We start from the raw sequence: 13,275 nt of genomic DNA on the forward strand, positions 1-13,275 counted from the left end.
ATCCGCCACACGTGGGTGTGGGACCAGCCCATCCGCCTCCACCCCTCCTACCAGTCTTGATGTGGCTGCTTCTTTAATTCCGTAGTTGAAGGACTTCCATTCAGCTTGATTTCTGGTGGTTCTGAAGCATGGTTGTTCTATAGTTTAGTTGTAACTCTGATGTGGTTGTGGGAGGACACGATATTGTGTTTACTTATCCTATTGCACCAGCTTCTCATTTCCTGATCCAAGTGTCCTAGGTTTATCATCTCTCACCTGGACTATTGCAAGAGCTCCCTAACTAGTCTCTCAGCTTTCATCTTTACTTCACAGCAGTTAGGATGTTCCTATTAAAATGGAAATCCAGCCCTGGCTGGTTTGGCTCAGCCGTTAGAGCATCGGCCTGTAGTCCAGAGAGTCACGGGTTCGGTTCCCGTTAAGGGCACGTACCTTGGTTGCAGTTTGTCCCTGGCCTCGGTTGAGGTTGTGCGGGTGGCAACCAGTCGATGTGTCTCTCTCACATTGATGTTTTCTTTTTTTTTTTTTTTATCCTCACCTGAGGACATTTTTCCATTTTTTGTTCAGCTAGAGCGGGAGGGAGAGAGAGGAAGAGAGAGAGAGAAACATCGATGTGAAAGGGACACATCGAGTGGCTGCCACCCGCACAACCAACCAGGGCCGGGGACAAACTGCAACCGAGGTACGTGCCCTTAGCGGGAACCGAACCCGGGTCTCTCTGTACCGCAGGCCGATGCTCCAACCGCTGAGCCAAACCAGCCAGGGCCACCTTGATGTTTTCTCTCTCTTCCCCCCTCCCTCCTGCTCTGTCTGAAGATAAATGCAAAAAAAAAAAAAAAAAAAAAAAAAAGTCCTCAGGTGAGGATTAAAACAAAAAGAAAAAAAAATTTGTAAAATGGAAATCCAGTCTGGCTGGTGTGACTCAGTGGTTGAGTCAACCCATGCACCAAAAGGTCACCAGTTTGATTCCGGGTCTGGGCACATGCCCAGATTGTGGGTCCAATCCCCAATGGGGCACATGCAGGAGGTAGTCATTCGTTCTCTCTCATCTATGTCTCTGTCTCTCCCTCTCCCTTCCTCTGTCTCTCTAAAATCAGTAAAAAAAAATTTTTTTTTTTAAATAAATACATTTTACAAATGGAAATCCACTCATGTCAAGCCTCTGTTCAAAATTCTCCATCTTCCTTGGAATAAAAACTCATGGTCTAGTCCCTGTTACCTCTCTGACCTCATCTCCTACTCCTCTCAATTGCCCTTTTTAAAATTGCCCTATCCCTTGCACTCTTTACCCCTTCCATGGTTTGTTTTTCTCCTTAGCCCTTATTATCCTTTGTTTTTTTAATTTTTATTATTATTTTTTTTATCCTCACCCGAGGACATTTTTCCATTTTTTGTACAGATAGAGTGGGAGGGAGAGAGAGGAAAAGAGAGAGAGAGAGAAACATCGACGCGAAGGGACACATCGAGTGGCTGCCACCCGCACGACCAACCAGGGCCGGGGACAAACTGCAACCGAGGTACATGCCCTTAGCGGGAACCGAACCCGGGTCTCTCCGGACCGCAGGCCGACGCTCTAACCGCTGAGCCAAACTGGCCAGGGCAGCCCTTATTATCTTTTAATGTATGATGTATTTTACTTTATCCCTTGCACTCTTTACCCCTTCCATGCTTTGTTTTTCTCCTTAGCCCTTATTATCCTTTAATATATGATGTATTTTACTTTTTTTCTGTTTATTGTATGTCCCTCAGCAGTTGAGTGTAAGCACTATGAAGGCAAGGATTTTTGTCTGTTTTGTTTACTGCTATAGTAATAAATATTTGTGTGTCTTAAAAATTATATATGTTGACATCAAAATTACAACTAACCCTGGCCAGTTTGGCTCAGCGGTTATAGCGTCAGCCCGTGGTCCAGAGAGACCTGGGTTTGGTTTCCACTAAGGGCACGTATCTTGTGTAAGGAATCGGGGCACCGCCGAAAAGATGAGAAGAGACTGGAGAGCCAAACAACTGAATAATCAGATCAGGCTTTATTGGGTACACTCTGGGCGGGTTCACAGACTCCAGGGGTCGAGTCCTAGAAGCTGCGCCCGATGCTTGGGTCTGCGATTTTTATACCTGCCTGATGCGTAATAGGGTGTGGGTCTATAAGCCCGGGGCAAACAGTTCCTGGAACCAGGCAGGGGTTAATCTATAGGCCCGCGGCAAATAGTTCCTGAAACAGGGCGGGGGTTAAGGTTAGGTACTCGTGGTAATGGTCAAGCAAGTTGCCTGGTGCCAGTCCCCAGGCTATCGGACATCTTGGTTGCAGTTTGTCCCCGGCCTTGGTTGGGTCATGCAGGTGGCAGCCACTCGATGTATACCTTTCACATCAATGTTTCTCTCTACCTGAGCAAAAAATGGAAAAATGTCCTCAAGTGAGGATAAAAGAAAAATTACAACTAAACTACAGAACAATCATCATGCAAAACTGCCTGAAATCAAGCTGAATGGAAGTCCTACAACTATGAAATTAAATAAGAAGCCACATCAAGACTGGTAGGAGGGGTGGAGGTATGGGAGGGCTGGTCTCACACCCACGTGTGGCAGATAAAAATCAGGAGGGATACCTCAGCTGTGAAAGTCCTCCCTGAGGATTGAGGGGTCACTGTCTCACACCAGGCCCCAGCTCAGGGTTCCAGTTGTAGGAAGAGAAGTCCCTATAACTTCTGGCTGTAAAAACCAGTGGGAATTGAGGCTGAGGGAGGCTGAGGCTTCTGAAACCCCAGGCAGCTCCTCTGCAAGGGCCTATGCACAGACTTACTTGGACTCGCTCCCTCCAGGCTCCAGGGTGAGGGAGGCAGCTTGAAAGGCACCAGAGACATACGGGGAAGAACTGAGTTGTTTGGCATTGGGTGAGCACTGTAGGGTATCTTTCTCCCAGACATATGTGGTAGCAGGGGTGGTTGTTCCGTTAATGAGCCCTTCCCCCATGGGGCAGGCAGATGGCCACCATATCTGAGATTCCAGCAACCTGGCTCATACTGTTTGCCCCACCCTGGTATTTCCCTGAGGTCCTGCCCCACCCAATTTCAGACTCACCCAAGCTATTTCTAGTGGCCTCTTGGCTCCTGTTTTAGATTTTCCTAAATTCTCTCAGAAAAGCAACATCTGGCCTCAGTGAGTCCCATACCTCTCACTAAGTGGCCCCAGGCCTGGCACTAGGAGCAGCCAGCCTTGGTTTACAACTTGGCTTTGCCTGGACACCTGCAAGCCCAGCACAAGAAGCAGCCATCTGCAGATCACTTTGTAGCTTATGCCTGGTGGCCCCGGGTAGAACACAGGCAGTGGCTGACCTTGCCCCAGAGTCAGCACACCCAGTGGACAGTTTCAGACCACATGAAGCACATGAAGACCACCCAACCACCTCCACAAGTGACACACTCAAGGAGTGGACTCAGTGTGTATCAGAGCCCTGCTGAAGTAAGTCTTGCTCTGTGTGTTGGGCCCTGCACCGCTCATCCTCCAAGATAGACAGAGGTCAGTGGTCAGTGGGCATAGCCAGTCCTTGAAACTGATCAGCCTGAGTAAATCCCTCCCATTGACATGCCAACAGCAATCAAAACTCAACTGCAATAGAATGATGTACAGTCCACACAAGGGGTGCACCTTGAGGGCCCAGCTGAGGTGATTAGGGAGGCTGTGTCACTGGACCTTACAGGACACCTACTATAATAGGCCACCCTAGTAAGCCTAGGAGACATAACAACTCTACCTAATACATAGAAACAAACACAGGGAGGTAGCCAAAAAGAGGAGACAAAGAAACATGTCCCAGCCTAGCCAGTGTGGCTCAGTGGAGTAAGCATCATCCCATGGACTGAGAGGTCCTAGTTCAATTCCTGATCAGGGCACATGCCTGGGTTGTGGTCTCTATCCCTGGTGGGGGGCATGCAGGAGGCAGCCAATTGATGTTTCTATCTCTCTCTCCCTAAAATAAAAAAACATATTAAAAGAAAAAAAAAATGTCCCAAATAAAAGAACAGAACAGAACTTCAGGAAAAGAACTAAATGAAATGGAGATAAGCAATCTAACAGATGCAGAGTTCAAAACACTGCTTATAAGGATGCTGAATGAACTTAGTGAGAGCCTCAAGAGCATAAAAAGGACCAGTTAAAAATGAAGGATGCACAATCAGAAATAAATAAAGAATAATTTATTTCTAACTGAAATAAAAAATAATTTACAGAGAATCAATACTAGAGTTGGTAAAGCCAAGAAGCAAACCATTGATTTGGTATATAAGGAAGAAAACATCCAATCAGAGCAGCATAAAGAAAAAAGAATCCAGCCCTGGCCGGTTTGGTTCAGCGGTTAGAGCATCGGCCTGCAGTCCAGAGAGACCCGGGTTCAGTTTCCGCTAAGGGCATGTACCTCGGTTGCAGTTTGTCCCCGGCCCTGGTTGGGCAACCACTCGATGTGTACCTTTCACGTCGCTGTTTCTCTCTCTCTCTCTCCCTCCCACTCTATCTGAACAAAATATCAAAAAATGTCCTCGAGTGAGGATTAAAAAAAAAGAAAAAAAAAGAATCCAAAAAAATGAGAATAGTGTAAGGAGCCTCTGAGACAACTTCAAGTGTACCAACATTCACATCACGGGGGTGCCAGAAGGACAAGAGGGAGAGCAAGAAATTGAGAACCTATTTGGAAAAAAAACAATGACAGAAAACTCCCCTAACTTGGTGAAGGAAATTGACATACAAGTCCAGGAAGCACAGAGAGTCCCAAACAAGATGAACCCAAGAGGCCCACACCAAGACACACCATAATCAAAATGCAAAGGCAGTTAATTACCTAAAAGGGAGCTCCCATAAGACTGGCAGCCTATTTCTCAAAAGAAACTTTGCAGGCCAGAAAGGAGTGGCGAGAAATATTCAAAGTGATGAAAAGCAAGAAACTACAACCAAAATTACTCTATCCTGCAAAGCTATCATTTATTTATTTTTTTATTTTTTAAATTAAAAAATTAATTTTAGAGAGAGAGGAAGAGAGAGAGAAAGAGAGACAGAAACATCAATGCCAGCCCTGGCAGGTTTGGCTCAGCGGTTAGAGTGTCGGCCTGCGGTCCTGAGAGACCAGGGTTCGGTTCCTGCGAAGGGCATGTACCTCGGTTGCAGTTTGTCCCCGGCCCTGGTTGGTTGTGTGGGTGGCAGCCACTCGATGTGTCCCTTTCACGTCGATGTCTCTCTCTCTCTCTCTCTCTCTCTCTCTCTCTCTCTCTCTCTCTCTCCTCTCTCTCCCTCCCACTCTATCTGAACAAAAAATGGAAAAATATTCTCGGGTGAGGATAAAAAAAAAAAAAAGAAACATCGATGCCAGAGAACATCGACTGGCCACCCTCTGCATGCCCCCCACTGGATATTGGGCCCATAACCTGGGCATGTGCTCTGATCAGGAATCCAACTGGCGACCTCTTGGTGCATGGGTCGGCACTCAACCACTGAGCCACACTAGCCAGGCTAAAGCTATCATTTAGAATCGATGGACATATAAAGAGTTTCTCAGCCCTGGCCGGTTTGGCTCAGTGGTCAGAGCATCAGCCTGTGGTCCAGAGAGACATGGGTTTGGTTCCCCCTAAAGGCATGTACCTCGGTTGCAGTTTGTCCCCAGCCCCGCTTGGGGTCATGTGGATGGCAGCCAGTCAATGTTTCTCTCTCTCTCCCTCCCACTTTATTTGAAGATAAATGCAAAAATGTCCTCGGGTGAGGATACAAACAAACAAACAAACAAACAAATAAATAAATAAGAGTTTCTCATACAAGAAAAAGCTAAAGGAGTTAATCACCACCAAACTAATATTATATGAAATGTTGAAGGGTATTCTTGAAGAAAAAGAAGATATGAAATATGAACAACAAAATGGCAATAAATACATATATATCAACAATTGGATCTACAAACAAAATGAACTAGCAGAACAAAAACAGGCTCATAGATACAGACATTTTGTTGGTTGCCAGATGGGAGGTGGGTTGGAGGAATGGGGCAAAAATATGAAGGGATTAAGTACAAATTGGTTGTTAGACTGACAAATCTTTTTTTTTTTTTTTTTTTTGTGGTACGTGCCCATAGCGGAACCGAACCCAGGACTCTGGTCTGCAGGCCGATGCTCAACCGCTGAGCCATACTGGCCAGGGCTAGACTGACAAATCTTAAAGGGAAGTGGGGGGGGGGGGTGCGGGAAGATTTAACCAAAGAATGTATGTGCATAACCAGTGGCTACAGACAATCGTATGCGGAAAGGCAGGAGTGGGGTGGGAGCAGGGAGGATGGGGGGATTAATGGGGGGGAAAGGATGGATATCTGTAATACATTCAACAATAAAGATAAAAAAAATTAAATAAAGAAAAAATTGATTGTGCAAAAAGAATAAAATAAAAATTTTATATATTGAGAGCAAGGAAAGGAGAAAGGGGGGATATCAATTTGTTGTTCCATTTATTTATGCATTCACTGGTTGCCTTTGTTGTTGTTAATCCTCACCCGAGGATATATTTTCCATTAATTTTTAGAGAGAGTGGAGGGGAGGGAGAGAGAGAAAAAGAGAGAGACATCAATTGGTTGCCTCCCGGGCACTCTGGGGCCAGGATTTGAACCTGCAACCCAGGTACATGACCTTAACGGGGAATCGAACCTGCAATCCTTTGGTACATGGACTGATGCTCTGACCACTGAGCCACCTCGGCCAGGGCCATTGGTTGCTTTCTGTGTGTGCCCTAACTGAATATCAAACCTGCAACTTTGGCATATTGAGACCATGCTGTAACCAACTGAACTACCTGGCCAGGGCTTTAAATATTTGAGTAAGTGTGTTGAGTAAACTTACTGAAAAGAAATCTGTGGGAGGAGCATGTTTGTATGGGTGTAGAAACAAGGAACTCTGTTTAGACATGTTAAGTTTGAGAGGCCTGTGAGGTATCTTGGTGAAGGTGTTGAGTAGAGACGGGGACACCCTCGTCCTGTCAGGAAAGGGGCCTGGACTGGAGATACAGATTAAGATCTGGATGCCAGAGTCTAGGGAGAGAGTGTAGATAGAGAATAAGGAAGGTCCAAGACCAATGCCTGGGGCACTCTAATATTAAAGGTAAAGTAGAAGAGGAACCAGCAAAGGAACAAAAAGAAAGGAGAGTGTGGATAAAAAGAAAAGCTATTAATGGCACTGATCATCCAGCCTCCAGTTAACCCTCCCTGATTCCAGAGTAATCTTTCATAGTCTGACATTGTTTGCCTGAGATAGATGTGGCTTACAATGGAGGCCCCATTCACAGTTTCTTCAGAATCTTTGCCCATCTGCTCAGGGCCCCAGGCTCCTCCTTCTCGAGGATTAGAACATAGTGGTTAAGAAGACAGGCTCTCCCCTGGTCGGTTTGGCTCAGCGGTTAGAGTATCAGCCCATGGACCAAAGGATTGCAGATTCAATTCCCAGTCAAGGGCATGTACCTGGGTTTGCAAGTTCAATCCCCGCCCCAGTAGGGGTCATGCAGTAGGCAACTGATCAGTGTGTCTCACATTGATGTTTCTCTCTCTCCCTCCCTCCCTCCTTTCCACTCTGTCTAAAAACCAATGGGAAAAATGTCATCAGGTGAGGATTAGAGACAAAAAATAAGACAGGCTCTGGAGTCAAACTGCCTGATTTTAAACCTCAGCAATATCACCTACCAGCTTGTGACCTTGAGTAAGTTACCTTTCATTGCCTCAGTTTCATTATCTGTGGGGAAATAATGGTATTCACTCTTTAGGATGGTTCTGAGGAGTAAATCACTACTTACACAAGTGGGTTGTATATAGCAAGTTTTCAAAAACTATTAGCTATTGGTACTGTTCTTAGGCTTGGGTCTCAATATCTTCTGCCAGGTAGAGTCAAGGACCTGGACTACAATGCATTTTAAGTCAACATAATACTCTACTTGATATCTGTGCACTTTATCAATGGGAGGAGAAACCATCTGTAAAGGGAGAGTCTCGTGCACAGGCTGACACCCTCAGAAATATCAATCCCTAGATAGAGAATCAGAGATAGACTTTATGAAATATCTTTTCATTAACATAATAAAATTCATACATCTTGTCCTGGCTGGGTGGCTTGGTTGGTTGGAGTAACATCCCGTACACCAAAAGGTTGTGGGTTCAATTTCCCATCAAGGCACATGCCTAGGTTGCAAGTTTGATCCCCAGTTGGGATGTGTACAGGATGCAGCCAATAGATGTTTCTCTCTTGCAACGATGTTTCTCTCTCCCTTCTTCTCCCTCTCAAATCAATAAAAAAAATATCCTTGAGTGAGGATTAAAAAGGAAAAAAATGTACACATCTCAATCCAAAAGCCAGACTCACACTTAATAAGGAAACCTAAATTATTCCCATTAAAGGATAGCCCCTGTGACTATTTTTATTTCACATTGCTTTGGAAGTACTAGCCTAATTAATTACAGAAGCAGAAGAAATGAGATAAAAAACTGGAAAAGAGGTAAAATTATTATTAATGATATGAGAGCCTACCCCCAAAAATCTAAGGACATCAACTGAAAAAATAATACAAATAAGTCTTGAGCAAGTTAATTTACAAAAAACCAATGAACAACAGCCAATTAGAACGTACAGGAGAATAAAATGATCATTTATGATAGCAATAACAAAGTGAACTAAGAATAATCTTTATAAACATGCTATGTCTAGGTGCCCAAAACTAAAATGCTGTATATCATAGGACACAAAGGGAAGCTTGAATAAATGGAAAGGAATACTCTATTCTTTGGGTAGAAAGACTTGCTATCATAAAGATGTCAGCTCTTCATAAATTAATCTATAAATTTAACACAATCTAATAAAAATATTAACACTATATAACCTGAATATATAAAGTTCATATGGAAATTTTTGCATCACGAATAGCCATGAACATTCTGAAAAAGAAGGTTAATGAGAAGAGAATCGCTCTACCAGATATTAAACCATTAAAAGTTACAATAATTGCCCTGGCCAGTTTGGCTCAGTGGTTGAGTGTCAGCCTGCGGACCAGAGAGTGTCGGGTTCGGTTCCCTCTAGGGGGACATACCACCAAAATAATAATAATAATAATAATAATAATAATAATAAATAAAAGCTACAATAATTAAAATAGTAAAATTCAAGGACACTGGCACATACATAGGCAACTTGGTCAAGAGAACAAAAGAGTCCAGATATACACCCAAGACATTTAAAATGTTAGTATATGATAAAGATGGCATTGTCTATCAGTAGGGAAAAGATGAATTATATAATAAGTGGTATTGAGACAATTGTGTAGCCACCTGAAAAGAAAAATGTAGTATCTCTACTTTAGCCTTTAGATTAATATAAATCCATATGAATCAACTGTGTTTAAATAAGCTTAAAAGAGTAAAAACATAAATTTGTAATGTCATAGTAGAGAAAGTATTTTTGAGAATAACAAAATTTCCCAAAGCATAAAAAAAAAAGACTTTCTGTCAACATAAAAATCTATAATTTCTCCAGAGCAAAAAACACCATAATGACAAATGACAAACTGGGGTAAATATTTGCAATTCATATCATAGGCAAAGGAACTAATTTGCTTCATATATACAAAATCCCTTCAAACCAATATGAAAAAGAACAAAAATTCAATAAGAAAATGGGATGGTTAACATGAAAGGAAAGACAAATGGCTCTTAGACTTATGAAAAAATACTCAACCTCACAAGAAAATTGAAACTACATTTAGATACAATTTTTCACCTACAGACTGGCAAAAATTCCAAATGTTTGACAATAGACTTCTGAGGCCATAGGCCCTCATAGCTATGCTGGTAGAGTTGTAAATTGTCAATACTTCTCAAAATTACAAATACATATAGTTTCTGATCCAATATACTTGTATATAAGCATAATAAACTATACCCAAAGTTATCAACTACAGCATTACTTATAGTAGCAAAAGTTTAAAAACAACGCAAACATCTATTACTAGAAGACTAGTCAAATAAATTATAGTCCCTCCATACAATGGAATGTCATACAGCCAGGCCAAAGAGCTGTCACAAAAATCTTTATAAGCCATGATTAAACTCATGAAGAAACCGTTAAAGAGTTTTTAAGCAGGGTGTGTTATGAGATCAGGATTTTAGAAAGATCTCTTTGGCTTAGTATGGAGTACGATTGAAAGAGTAAAATTAGAGCCAGGGTGATCAGCTACATGATGATGATTGCCTAACTCCAATCTCTCCCTGAAGTCATAGACTTGTATATCCAAACACCCAACTGAACATATCAACCCATTGCCCACTGACACCTCCAACTCAAATCATCCAAATACAACTCATCTTTCCTTCTCACTCAAACCAGCTTCTCCACTTGTGCTTCCTATCTCCAGGAATTGTCTGCAGGATCCAGATATCCAAAGGATAAGCCAGGAATCCATTGTCTCTTTCTCCTACCATTGTCATACTTGTTCTCCATGCTCAGCCAAGCACTTTCTCAGATGCACCTCACCCAGCTTCAGTTGTGTCTATCTTTCAGCAATTCCTACACTTTTAATTCAGCCCATTTTTCAACCCAGACCCATACAGTCTCTTAAACAAACACGTTGCTGCCCCCTTGTGGCTCTTGCAGTAAGGCAACCCTTCCAGAAAGTGAGGTGACAGAGACCTACATAGGGACTCTTAGAACAGGGATTGTGGGAGAGGAAATCTGAATCTTCTTGACCCCAGGGTGACTCTGAATTATTGAAAACTGCCTTCCCTCACAGACATTGCCACCAGTGGTAATTACCATCTCTCAGAACCCTGATAGGTGTGCCAGCTGGACTGGGGCTTTGGTTGTTCTGGGCTGGTCATCTTTGGGGAAAGAATTTGAGGCAACAGTCAGATCACAGGGCCTAACTTGAGGAGCATTTAGGCCAGTTGACTAGTATATCTAGCCTCCACCTACTCTGTTTCCTCCCAACTCACAGCCAATAAATAGTCTTTGAGGGTGATGCAGTCACCAACCAGCTCAGAACTACGTGTAAAGAGAGGAGGGGCTGGGCCCTGGCCGGTTTGGCTCAGCGGTTAGAGCATCGGCCTGTGGTCCAGAGAGACCTGGGTTCGGTTCCCGCTAAGGGCATGTACCTCGGTTGCAGTTTGTCCCCGGCCCTGGTTGGGTTGTGTGGGTGGTAGCAGTTTGTCCCCGGCCCTGGTTGGTAACCACTCCATGTGTACCTTTCACGTTGATGTTTCTCTCTCTCTCTCTCCCTCCCACTCTATCTGAACAAAATATCAAAAAATGTCCTCGGGTGAGGATAAAAATAAAAAATAAAAAAAAGAGAGGAGGGGCTGGGTACTGTGGAAAACTGGAGAGCTCATGCCCTGTAGGACTCTGCTTAGCTGAGCCACTGCTCAGTTCTAGCCAATTGTTTCTGCAGGTAACAGAAACCTGTCTAAGCTAATATTAGCCCCAACCAGTGGAATGTCCTGGAATGCTCCTGGGTTATATTGCGGACTTATAAGGCAGGGATACAGCTGGGCCTCAGTAACCATCTGGCTGGCACAGTTTCCAATGAGGAGACTGCTTTGTTACTTATTTCTATGCACTTTTTTTCTTTCTGGCTACTTTCAAAATATTCTCTTATTTTTGGTTTCAGCACTTTGACTATAAGATGCTTAGGTGTGTTTTTCTTTGTGTTTCTCCTGTTTGGGATTCTGTGAGTTTCTTGGATCAGTGGTTTATTGTCTTCCATTAATTTGGGAAATTCTCAGTATCTCTAGATATTTCTTCTGCCCCGTTCTTTCTCCCTTTTCCTTCTGGGACTTCAGTTACACGTGTTTAGACCATTTGTCACTGTCCCACACATTTAGCTTAGTTTTGGGTTTGCCTGATTATTTATTTGCTTTTATTCTTTGTGTTATAATTTGATTAATTTCTATTGACCTAGCTTAAAGTCATGGATTTTTTTCCTCTGCTGTTGTCTAATCTGCTGGCAAAACCGTTCAAGGAATCCATCTCCGACATTAAGGTTTTCACTTCTAGCATTTCTTTTTTACAATTTCCTACTCTCTGCTCAAATTTCCCCATTAGTTCACACACATTGTCCACTTTTCCCACTAGACTAGAACCTTTAACATATTAAATGTAGCCATTTCAAAGTCCCCAATTGACAGTTACATCTTAGTCATGCACATATTCTCTTTTTGAGATGACTCCTCCATTCGTGGAGTCAGGCTTATCCTTATTCTGATTTTTTCCAAGTTGGCCTCCCCAGTACATAGGACACACCACACTTCATATGGCTTTCCTCCCCCTGCCTCTTTGGCTAGATTTACAAAAAGTTTTGGTTCCTTCCACTTCACCCATGCCTCCTTGAAGATCACAGTGAGGGCTAAAGTAGACCCTTCCCTCATGACCCCATACACATCAATGTTGGTTCCTCACTTTGGAAGCTCCCAGACAAGCAGAGCTATGGCCAACCCCCCAAATCTGCCTTGAAAAACTATGCCAAGAAATATTCCTTTCCATGCCTTAGCTTTCCTGAGCTTTTCTGAGGGTGGAGGCAATATCTTATTTGACCAAATACATTAACTTTGCTCTGAAAAAAAAAAAAAAGAGGCACATATATAGAATCAAAGAACCTCATTGCTAGAAAAGTACCATATATATTTATGTATCTCCTAAGTTATCAACCCTCTTGGCTTCATATCTTGGCCCATCTAGGCCTTCTTTACCTTTAAGGAAATGAACTGTTGGCAAAGCAGGAGAAAAATCTATCAGATACTCTGCTTGCTTGACAGACAGCTTGCTAGAGGACATGCAGAAAGTCAAGGTCCTCCATCACCAGAGCAAGTTAGCCACTAGGCTCCTCAAGCACAGTTCCAAGAGCATATGAAACATTTAAAAATGTTATTGGTTTCAAAGTACCAAAAAAAAGTATATATAATTAAATGTTTATAAAACATAATATTGCCAGTTTCATTACAATGTCAAATTTAACATTCAAAAATTCTTATTACATTTCTAAAACTTGTTAGATTTCATCTCTGTGCATGATGATTGTTGAAAAGTCACAGCCAACTACACATTAAAAACACTTACTCATACCCAGTTCATGTCCAAAACAAAGTTATGAAAATCCTTTCAAATTATTTAAAGCAATACATTTTGAGTATGAGTGCATTTAAATGTTGGATACCATTGATGTGAGGCCTCCAAAAAAGAATAAGCCCTAGGACCTGAAAGGCCAGAAAGGACCCTTTGTTGCCACAGCTGC

This window comes from Molossus molossus, unplaced genomic scaffold, assembly GCF_014108415.1.
Source record: "Molossus molossus isolate mMolMol1 unplaced genomic scaffold, mMolMol1.p scaffold_m16_p_10, whole genome shotgun sequence".
NCBI lineage: Eukaryota > Metazoa > Chordata > Mammalia > Chiroptera > Molossidae > Molossus > Molossus molossus.